The sequence below is a fragment of the Onychomys torridus genome, chromosome 5, assembly GCF_903995425.1.
Source record: "Onychomys torridus chromosome 5, mOncTor1.1, whole genome shotgun sequence".
NCBI lineage: Eukaryota > Metazoa > Chordata > Mammalia > Rodentia > Cricetidae > Onychomys > Onychomys torridus.
Genome location: NC_050447.1, coordinates 96,228,468 through 96,240,120, shown reverse-complemented (window position 1 = coordinate 96,240,120; position 11,653 = coordinate 96,228,468). Strand labels below are relative to the sequence as shown.

The 11,653-nt window shown below is 42.9% G+C and overlaps 1 non-coding gene across 1 annotated transcript; it reads right to left on the bottom strand.

Annotated features, from left to right (window-relative positions):
• Positions 1-5,744: 5,744 nt before the first annotated feature.
• Positions 5,745-5,849, bottom strand: Trnal-caa. The gene is made up of 2 exons: positions 5,812-5,849; positions 5,745-5,790 (listed from the first exon to the last, which is right to left on the bottom strand). It is a non-coding gene; the product is annotated as a tRNA-Leu (tRNA).
• Positions 5,850-11,653: the final 5,804 nt, after the last annotated feature.

Genomic DNA, 11,653 nt, shown 5'->3' with positions numbered 1-11,653 from the left:
TTGTGTTTTAGAATTTTTTTTCTTGTTTCATTGTCCGCCCTCAGTCTTCTAGGGATTTGAAAGATGTTTTGCTTCCAGTAGCTAGATCTCCGTGTCTTGGCCTGGCTGCTGGCTCGTGCTTAGATGTGGGAGCTCTTACGTAACTGTGTACTTGGGTTGTTTACTATGTAACAAGTGCTTTACTAAGAAAAAGGCAAAAGTGCCCCAGGGTTTCCTAAACAAGACGTGAACAAGGACACCAACAAACAGACTGCTAACATGGAAGGGAGAAATCTCCCCTGGCCTCAGCTCTGGACAAAGATGAGCAAAGAACTACAATCCACTAAGGGATGCTGAGGGCCGGAGAAATAGTTCTCCTCAGAGAAGAGACCCCTACTGGTTATCCAATGTCAAGTGCTCACTCCCGAAATAGCGTTATACGGATTGAGCAGCTTGTAAGAGGACATCAATTTGCTGGGGTGGGGAGAGTACTTGGGAGAGGTTAGGTTGGAAGGAGGAAAAAGAAGGGAAAATAGATACAATCATATTTTAATTAAATAAATAAAATTAGCCCAGGTTCTCAAGGAGCTCCTTTCTTGTGACCATAGCAATAACATCAATAAACACTGTGGTGTTGGTGCGGAGATGAAGAATTAAGGTGCTTGTAGTCTTTTGTAAGAGTTAAGCCAGAGGCTGAGAAGGAGCTCAGGTAGTTCACTGAGCATCCGGAGGCCCCAGGTTTGATTCTCTGATAGCCCAGGATATCCTGGAACTCACCAAGTTGGTCTCAAACTTGTAGAAATCTGCCTGCCTCTGCCTTTCAAGTGAGGAAATTAAAGACATGCACTAAGTTCACGTTGTTGTTGTTGTTAATTATTTTGAGACAGGGTCTCATTTTGTAGCTTAACCTGGCAATCCCATCTCAGCCTCCAAAGTTCTGGGACTGCATGAGCCAGCCTGTCTGGTTTACATTGTGTAGTGTTTAAACAAGTTTAAACTTCCAGTCTTTTCCATCTTTGGTCATTTATTTATGGTGAAAACATGCAAGCTTCTTTTTTTCTGGATGTTCTGAAATGTAAAAAATACATTACTCATCATCCATAGCCATCCTCAAGTCAACAGAATGCTAGACTACCTCAGTCCTGTCTAACATAGGTTGGTGCTTATTGATCAACTTCTTCTCATCCTTGGATCTTCCAGATTTTCCCACTATTTTGTTGCCAATTGCCATAAGTTCAATATTTTATATTCAACATATGAGTGAAATTGTATGGTACTTATCTTTCTGTGTCTGCCTCATTTCGATTGATATAATGGTATTGACTAGGGACATAGCTTGTCCACTATGTTGCAAAGCCTTGGGTTTTCATATTAGCACTGCAAGGAAAGAAGGGGAAGAGGAAGAGAAGAATAAGAGAGAGGAAGAGAAGGAGGAAGAGGAGGAGGAGAATGAAGGGGAGGAGGTCTTATCCTATCCATATTGTTGCAAATGACAAAGACAAGACCAAGTCTTTTTATGACAGAACACTATCCCATGGTATATGTATCACACTTTCTTCATCTACTCATCACTGGGTACTTCCATTCATTGACTGGAGACAAGTGCTACAATCTCTTTAACATACTGACTGCATTTCCTTTGGCAGTATACCCAGCTAAAGGATTGCCAAGTCTAACTTAGTTTTTGAAATGGGTCTCACTATGGTGCCCAAGATGATCTCAAGTTCCTGAGCCCATGTGAATCTCCTGCCTCAGCCCCCTGAGTAGCTGGACTACAGGCCCATGTCAACACACTCAACTACTCTCTCCTGAGGAGCCTCCCTCCATACTGCTCTCCATAACGGCTGTGCTCATTAGCACGCCCATCAACAGTGTGGTTCTCCTCTCTCTGGGTCCTCACCAGCACTTGTACTGGCCTGTCATTTCCGTCACAGATATTCTTACTGATGAGAGGTGCAATTTTAGTGTGGATTTTGTTCTTGCTTTTTGAAACAGGGTCTGGGTTTGAAACTCTGGCTGGCTTGCAAATCCTGACTCAGCACTTGACTGGGTGCTGGGATTACAGTTGTGTGTGAGGTGCTGGGATTACAGATGTGTGTGAGGTGCTGGGATTACAGATGTGTACCATCACACTCACTTTTCATTATGATTTTAACTTGTATTTCTTTCATGGTTAGTGATGTTGAATGTTTTTTCATCCATCTCTTGTTAAGCACAAATCTAACAAAATATGTTTAATATCCATAAGCATAAAACTATGAAACTTCAGTGGGGAAAAAAGCAAATAAGAACTAAATTATTGAAGATGTGTTCTAGATTCATGAATTTATCTTATTTTTATTTGTGTATGTTTGTTTGTCTGTGTATAAGCATGTGTGTTTGGGTAGCTGTGAAGGCCAGAAGAGGGTGTTGGATCTCTCGGAGCTGGAGTTACAGGTGTGAGACACCTCACAAGGGTGCTGGAACCCAACTCCAGTCCTCTGCAAGAGCAACAAGTGCTCTTAACCACTGAGTCATCTCTCCAGTCCTTAGAACAACTTTTTGATATGCACAAAACAACTTTTTGCAATTTCAGCTGAGATTTTTGTTTTATTTTGGGAGCAAGGTATGTAGCTGTCTATGTAGCTTTGGCTATTCTAAAACTTTTTTTGTGAGCCAGGCTAGCTTTGAACTCACAGAGAACAACTGAGATGTTTTAAAACATACAGATCAATTTGGGAAGATACGACCTTGCTCTCTCTCTCTTTTTTGAGACAGGGTTTCTTTGTATAGCCCTGGCTGTCCCAGAACTCTCTTTGTAGATCAGGCTGGCCTTGAACTCAGAAAGCTGCTTGCCTATACTTCCTGAGTGCTAGAATGCTCGGATTAAAGACATGTGCCACCATGCCTGAATTTTTCTTTCTTTTTTTATTTTTTAAATTTTATTTAAGATTTGACCTCTCAGCTGGAGAGATGGCTTGGAGGTTAAGAACACTGGCTGTTCTTCCAGAGGACCTGAGTTCAATTTCCAGCAACCACAGGGTTCACAACCATCTATAACAAGATCTGGTGTCTTCTTTGGGCCTGCGGTGATACATGCAGGCAGAACCCTGTGTAGCTATTAAATAAAATCTTTTTTAAAAATTGACCTCTTAATAACAATCACATGACACAGACTTTCTGCCTTTCAGGAAACTTACCTCAAAATGAATCACAGACCTAATATAAAAGCCCTTGGAAGTACAGACAGGCAGATCACTCTGCTCAGGACAGCTAAAGAATACATCATGAGATCTGGTCTCAAAACTATCAACACTTGAATTTTCAAGGCTACAGGTGTATCTCAACAACTTAGCATGCATAAGGTCCTTCCAGAGACTCTGTCACCCACTTCTAGTCACAGTGGGTACCAAGCATGTGCATATACACATGCAGGCAAAATACTCATACACATGAAATAAAAACAAATCTTTTCAAAAAGAGTAAATACAAGTACGTATTTGCATTCGGCCAATACTGTGATTGCTACTGTGTGCCAATAATGAGTAAAGCAGACAAAACTCTGCTCTCGTGGAGATACATTCCAGCTGGAGTAGATTATGGGGGGGGGGGGGATGGCTGTGGCTACTGGAGAGTGGGCTAAGGCCTGTGGCTGGAGACGTTGCAGGTTCTTAGGAAGGGTTCCCCCTTGACCGCCTGCACCTCCCAGGCCACACATTCAGCATCTGGAACACACAGATCTTGGTGGGAATAGTGCAGAATCCCATGGAAGCAGCCTCCAGAAAGAAAAATCTGCTGTTTCTTTCCATTTACTTCTGTTTGTAACCTCCTCCTCTCTCTTCTAGACATTTTTCTCTAACCCGTCAGTTTTAAGACTTTTAAGTGTACATGATAATCCCTGGAGCTGGAAGCCACAATTCACACTACCAGACCTCCCCAGAGTTCAGGTTCTAGAGTTCTAGAGTAGGACTGCCCTAGTTAGGGTTTCTATTGCTGTGATAAACACCACCACCAAAAACAAGCTGGAGAGGAAAGGTTTGTTTCCGCTTACAGTTGTAGTACATCATGAAGGGGACTCAAGGCAGGGACTCAAGGCAGGGACTGACGCAGGTTGAAAGAATGGAGCTTTGCAAGTATAGAATTATAATATTGCAGACCCAGAGCCAAATTATCTGGTGCAATTTTTAGTTCCACTCATGTCCTCCCCTCCCCCATCTATCAGATAATACTTCTAGATTAAACTTGAAGCAGACCGTTGCCTTCCATGAAGCCAGAAGTCAAGAATACAGCCACAACATCTGAAACCTAGAGCAGATGTCTCTGCTTGCTGTCAACTGACTACCTGGGGTCCCCACCAGAATAACTTGGTAAAGGCCTTGATTTATTACTTTCTTTGTTCTATGCATAACCTAAATCCATGTTTCTGGGCCATGGTCACTCATATTTGGCTCAAGAATAAATTATCTCTTATTCTCTTTAAAGTGGATGATGTGTTTTTCATTTACAAAAGAAAATCAGAATTACTTTGTGTATTTCAGCTAACAAACCAACTGGGCCTGTGAATTGTTATTAAATAAATTCTGACATAATGGAAAAATACAAATGAGTTTGTGTTTCTGATTGTGTTTACAACAAGGAGCTACATAACGCTGGGAAGATGTAGCGTTTGGGAAAGTTTCTGAAGAAAAGCGATTTAAAAACAGGCATCGCCTCCACTCCACCACACAAATACCTGACTTTTAAAAGCGGGAGGTTGGAGCGAGGCTAGTCATCCTACAAGTTTTGTGAAAGCTTTTCCAGAAGGTAATCAGGTCCTATTCTAGGAACATGAGCACGCAAGAAAAACAGTAAATCCAGACATATAGGATAGGCACTAGAAAGAAACCGTGTGCGCTAGAGTGGATTCTGAAAGAAATATTTAAATATTTCTTTTCCACAATCTGTTTCGTTTTCTTGGGGAAAAAAAAGTTTTGTGAAGGCAAAGTATGCAGAGCACACTGGATTCCAGGGTCAATAAAGGCTGGAAGGGAGAGGCAGGAAGATAGAAGGAAAGAGAGATGGAAAGAGGGAAGGAAAAAAGGAAGGAAGGAGAGGCAGAATGAAGGAAGGAAAGAGCAAGCTTTTGTAGGGGAAATGGAACAAATTCCAGGAGATTTTCTATTTTTATTGAACGTCTGTAACATCGACAAAGTAGATGGTATTCATCCTCCTGATTTACACTATCTCCGTGATGTTGTTCAGGTGTTCAACTTACAACCCAACAAATATTGAGTGAGACTATATCAGAGAATAATACGTATTGATGGACAGCCACGAAACCCACCAAGAAGTTGATTACCCAGGTGCCCGGGGAGAAAGCTCGCCGGCCGGGGTGGTTGGGCCCGGAGGTGCAGTTTGGGCTCCGGCGCTGCAGCGATGATTGACCTGGCGACCCGCACAGGGGGCGCTGTGGAGCCTGCAGGGCTTCAGCGTTGGGACACTCGCTGCGGACCAGGTGCGGGGCCAAACGCTGCGGTGTCGGGGAGGTCCGCGTCGGGACCCGGGACCCGCCGCCCGGTTTTGCTCGCTGTCCGCGGTCGCCGCTTCAGCCAGGCAGCACGGCAGAGCGAATCTCGCGTCCTCAAAACCACAGCCGTGCTTCCGCTGCGATCGTCAGTGTCGGCTGACCCATTAGAGAGCTTTCAAAGCCGATTTTTAAAAATTTGTGGTTCGAGATCTGTCAAGAATGTGCTCTAAGCGACACGTGTTTCCCGAAACTGCGGGAGGCAGAAAAAAAAAGAATCCTGTGTCAGAAGTGGGATTCGAACCCACGCCTCCATACGGAGACCAGAACCCCCAACCAGGGAAGCTGAGCTTGAGTCTGGCGCCTTAGACCACTCGGCCATCCTGACACACGCAAGCGAGAGGCAGATTTTTTTCCTGATATAGAAAATACCGTAGCATCACTTTGACGTAGCAACGCGGCGATTCGTTGGTTAACTGTGGCACAAGATGGCCACCTATGGGTTGAAAACTAAAAAACATTTGTCGACGAAAAAGAAGGGAAAAGTCTATGTATGAAACAGGGTCTAACTGTTTTGAAGACAAAGCTTCTGTGTCCTCCATCCGTCTCTTCCGCCAAGATTTTAAGGAAGGGAAGAAGGAAGGAGAAGAGGGGCCGCAGCCGCAGGCTCTGCGGCTTTGGTGCTTCAGCACTGCACCCCCGAGGCCGGGGCACTGTCCCGAAGGGCATCTGATGGCCCAGTGCCACTCTGGGCACAGCACTGAACGATCAGTATTTGAACTCTGGTGCTTTAACTGGTGTATTTGGGGCTAAGTTCGGGGAGGAGGAATACGGAATTCAAATTTTAATTAACTTTACTAGAATTTTGTGTTTGTTTTTATTAGTACAAAAAAGATTTAAAAAAAAAAAAGCTTACTTCAAAGATTAAATCTTTTTCTCTGCACGAAAGGAATAATTTGGGGGCAGCATGCCTTATTTTAGATGTCCAGACTCTTGCTTTCACAATCTATTTCTAATGATTAGAAAAAAGCTCGAGAGTACAGTGAACAAGGAACCTCTCTCCAACATACAGGGTCTGTTGTTGTTGTTGTTGTTGTTGTTGTTTTTCATAAGCCATTGCTCTTTGGGAAGGAAGTTATATAGGAAATGAAATCCAACAAGGCATCATTATAATTAATCATTATAATTAATCATTATAATTTTTCCTAATTGCAAAGTCCATATGAATTGTAGAAAATGGAAATAAGTCAAAGCTGAAAGTTGCCCACAATATCATCTCTCAGCTATAACTGCTAACTTTTGCCATAATTACACTAATTCTTACAAAAACAAACAAACAAAACCCCTAAACGGTAGTGCGTAGGAGTCACTTTGTTCATTTGCTTTTCAAAGTAACTAATACAAGCACAAATACATTCTAAGTAAGTGGTTCTCAACCCCTTGGGCAAACCTCTATCTCCAAAAATATTTACAATTCATAACAGTAGCAAACTTACAGTTATGAAGTAGAAACAAAAATAATTTTATGGTTGGGGTCACCATAACATGAGGAACTGTGTTAAAGGGTCACAGCATTAGGAAGGTTGAGAACCACTGTTCTAAGTTGTCAAATATTCTTTTGCACAAATTTTAGTAACTGAAGGTATTCCATGATGTGAGATCTGACTTCTGAACTCCATGGGCTCCAGGCATAAAGGTATTGCATAAAGGTATTTACATAAATGTAAAACATTCATAAACATAAAAAATGTTTTAATAAAGTTAAACAAAAGAACACACACATCACGGTCATCTTTGTGTGAACCTTTTGTGGTGCTTTGAATGAGAATACCTCGGCCTATAGGCTCAGTTGCTTGAGATGTTGGAAGGATTAGGGGAAGTGGCCTTGTTGGAAGAGGTGTGTTACTGTTGGAAGACAGTTAGTTTCAAGGGCCTGTGACATTCCCAGCCAGCTCTCTCCCTCTCTCCCTCCCTCCCTCCCTCCCTCCCTCTCTCCCTCTCTCTCCCTCCCTCCCTCCCTCCCTCCCTCCCTCCCTCCCTCCCTCCCTCCCTCTCTCCCTCTCCCTCTCCCTCCCTCTCTCCCTCCCATCTCCCTCCCTCCAAATCACAGTTGAGGATTAAATTCTTAGTTACAACTGTAGTGCCTGCCTGCTCCCATGCTCCTGGCTCCCATGCTCCTGGCCGTGATGACCATGGACTCTCTCTAGAACCATAAGCTCCAATAAATGTTTTCTTTTATTAATTGCCCAGGCTATGGTGTACTGAAGCTGGGCGGTGGTGGAGCACGCTTTTAATCCCAGCACTCAGGAGGCAGAGCCAGGCAGATCTCTGAGAGTTCGAGGCCAGCCTGGGCTAAAGAGTGAGTTCCAGGACAGGTACCAAAGCTACACAGAGAAACTCTGTCTTGGGGGGAAAAAGTAACTGAGATAGTTTTCAACCACTCATTATTTCTTTGTGTTTTTAACAGGGAAATCAATCACCAGATCAAAGTTTATTGACTTTTAGTTAATACTGACCAACTGCTTGACCAAAAATATAATTTAGATAATCTAAACTTGACCGAGAGGATGCTAGTATTTAACAAGAAACTTAAAAGAAGTCATACAATAAAGAGAAATCAAAACATTTTAAGAGATGAAACTGGATTTTTTAAAAATAGATTTATAACAGCCCTGGCTGTCCTAGAACTCACTCTGTAGCCCAGGCTGGCCTCAAACTCACAGAGATCCTCCTGCCTCTGCCTCCCGAGTGCTGGGATTAAAGGCGTGCGCCACCGCCTCCCTGGCTTTTTTTTTTTTTTTTTTAATTTTATTTATTCATGTGCATAAGATGTTTTTCCTGCGTGTATATGTTGCTGCTGGAGGCCATAATAAGTCAGATCTAGAACTAGAGTTACAGGCAGTTGAGAGGCACCATGTGAGGACCTGGAATCCAACCCCAGGGCCTCTCAAGAGCTCCAGGCGTTCTTAATTAACCACCGAGCCACCTCTCCAGCCCCTTACTACATTTTTATTGAAAGTTCCTCTTTCCTCACTAATTTGTGAGACTCACTTCATGAGAAGCAAACCCTGTGATACAGTTTCTTCTTGTCAAGAGCCCAAGTAGAAATCCTGAACTCTTATTAACAAGAATTCCATCAAGTCCCTTCGCACAGTTGGCGTCCTTCCATCTGGTGGAACTATGAGCTGCGTGATCGACAAGGATTTTGTTAGTCTTTCCTTTCCCTTCTCCCATCCTTCCTTTCTATCCCTGTCCCACTCCCCACCCAGCCCAATCCACACCCCTTTTTGCTCTCTCATCAGGCAGCCAAAGGCGGTGGTGGCGCACGCCCTTACTCCCAGCGCTCAGGAGGTAGAGGCGGGCAGATCTCTGTGAATTCCAGGCCAGCCTGGTCTACAAAGCAAGTTCTAGGACAGCCTATCCTGTTACACAGAGAAACCCTGTCTCGAAAAACCAAAATAAAATAAAATTAAATTAAAAACAAACCAGCATAGTACAAAACAGAAAAACAAAAGAAAGGGCATAAGAAACATACACACATTTACAGAGACAGAGACAGAAATCCCGTGAAAACACACAAAAAGCCAAAGCATTGTGTCTCTCATTTTATTTTGAGCCAAGGTCTTCCTCGGCTAACCTGGAACTTACTATTGGGTCGAGGCTTGATTTCTCTGTTCTGCCACCAAAGTCTCACGTGTCTTCAGCAATAGTTTCTAGCTATCTAGTTTTAGTGGGCTTGAGTGATAGCAATAGTCCCTGTTGTTTGGGGATGGTCTAGAGTCCCCCAAACAAACATGTGATTGGCAAGTTATCCCACACCTGGCATTGAAATTGTCACTTAATTACCTGTATTTTGGAGAAAGAGTTTTCCACTCATGCATGGTACTGTGTCCAAACTTTTATTTTTATTATTTTTTTATTTTTTGAGACAGGGTTTCTCTGTAGCTTTGGAGCCTGTCCTGGACTAGCTCTGTAGCCCAGGCTGGCCTCAAACTCACAGAGATCGCCTGCCTCTGCCTCCCAAGTGCTGGGATTACAGGATTACCGCCCGGCCAAACTTTCTTTAAAATCATGATTTTGCTTTTTGGGATTTTTTTTTGTTTTGTTTTGTTTTGGTTTTGGTTTTACGAGATAGGATTTCTCTCTGTGTAACAGTCCTGGCTGTCCCGGAACTCAATCTGTAGACCAGGCTGGCTTCCAACTCAGAGATCTGCCTGCTTCTGCCTCCCAAGTACTGGGTTTAAAGGTGTAAAACCTGGCTAAAATCATGTTTTAATTAGCTTATGAAGTAGCAATCCTCCATAAAGTTTTTCATAAATTTTTAGTTTGGTTTAACCTATTCCCAAACTTTCTTCTCCCATCCCCATCAACCAGCAATCCTACATTAATTGTTTTTAAGATTCTTTTGTTTCTGTGTATGTATCTATGTTGAGTGTATGCCATGCATATATGAGCGCTCATGGAGGCCAGGAGGGCTTGAGTTACAGGTATTTCTAAGCTGATATGGGTGCAGCAAGTGGTCCTGAGCATTGAGCCATCTCTCCAGCCCCCAGTCTTAGATTTTCATGAAAGCATTTTACAAGAGGGGATTTGAAAAGTCTGGCAGATTACTGGAGGAAGTGGTGGTGACAAAAAATAAAAAAGCAAGCTGACAGGTGACCGCACCAGTTAAAATAAAGAGCTGGGACACACTTGTCCTCCCTTAAGGCTATAGCAGGAGGACCAGGAATTCACTCTCCATTTGGGCTACACAAGTAGTTCAACACCAGTTTATATATAGTGAGACTTTGTCTCAGAAAACCAAACCAACCAAAACAACAAAACCCTAAAGCCTTAATTATCTTCTCTGTCACAGAATGAATTATGGGGGCTGAACGCGAGTTTTGCACAGGTAAGCAAGACCTCAGCACTGACCCAGCCTGAGACCCGCGACCTTTAAAAAGCAGCTTATAAATTACCTGGTTTTCCCATATTCTGTCTGTCCAGAATTTACTTCGGAGTAATATGAGAAGATTGAAATTAAGATGAAGTGAAATTCAAAATGGGATTCAACATGAATTGGTAGTTGCTGAAGTTGGGAGGTGCCGCAGGAGTTTCAGTGTATGTATTCATTTGTTACTTAAATACTTTTACAAAGAAGCCCTGGGTTTGATTTCTAGTACTAGATAGATAGATAGATGGATAGATAGATAGATAGATAGATAGATAGATAGATTGATTTCATTTTCCCCTATTATTCTCTTCTTGTATATCATAAACCTTGAACTGGTTTTAGAGATCACATCCCATAAACATTCTGCATATGCTGTGAATGAAGAACCATGAAGGTACCCAGCATGGATACCTCCAAATATCTTCCTACATTTCAAACTTTGAATACAAAATTAACCCCACGAAGGTAGACCCAAATTTACAATTCTCTTAAACACAGGAAAGGAGATGTGACCAGGAGCATCTGATATGTGGTTTTAATTGTCAACTTGGCAAAACCTAGATTCATTCAGGAAGAGGGTCTCAATAAGAGATTGTTTGGATTAGGTTGGCCAGTGAAGCACTTTTCTTGTTCATTGTGTATATGGGGTTTTGCCTGAATGTATGTCTGTGCGCCATGTGTGCCTGGTGCCGAAGGGCACTGGATCCCCTTGAAGCTATGTGGTTATGAGCTAAAGTAAGCATACTGAGTTCTCTCTCTAGCCCTAGTGAGAAATATTCTTGATTGGGTTGAGCTGGGAAGATCCAGCCTGGATGCGGGCAGCACCTTTCCAAGGGCTGTGCCCTGGACCGAGAGAAAAGAAGAGAGCCAGCTGAGCCCTGGCGAGCACGCACACATCTTCTCTTCTCTTGGCTGTTGATCTGACGAGCTGCTTCAAGTTCTTGCCGCCTCAACTACCCTGCTATGATGACCTGAAACTGGGAATTGTGAGCCCAAATAAATTCTTTCTCCCCTAAGTCACTTTTGCCAGGGTTTTTGTTTTGTTTTGTTTGTTTTTGTTTTTTTAAATCACAGAAACTGTCAGTGAAAGTAAAGCAGGGCAATACTGTCAATAAAATCTAAGATAATGTAACAACCTAGTAGTCAATTCCTCAATGACAGTCCCTCTAGTTGGTGTGTTTCTCATCGCCCCCCCTTCCAGGGACATATAGGATATGTCCTACATCCCCTCATATAGAAGGAAGTCCTGGGTTAAATAA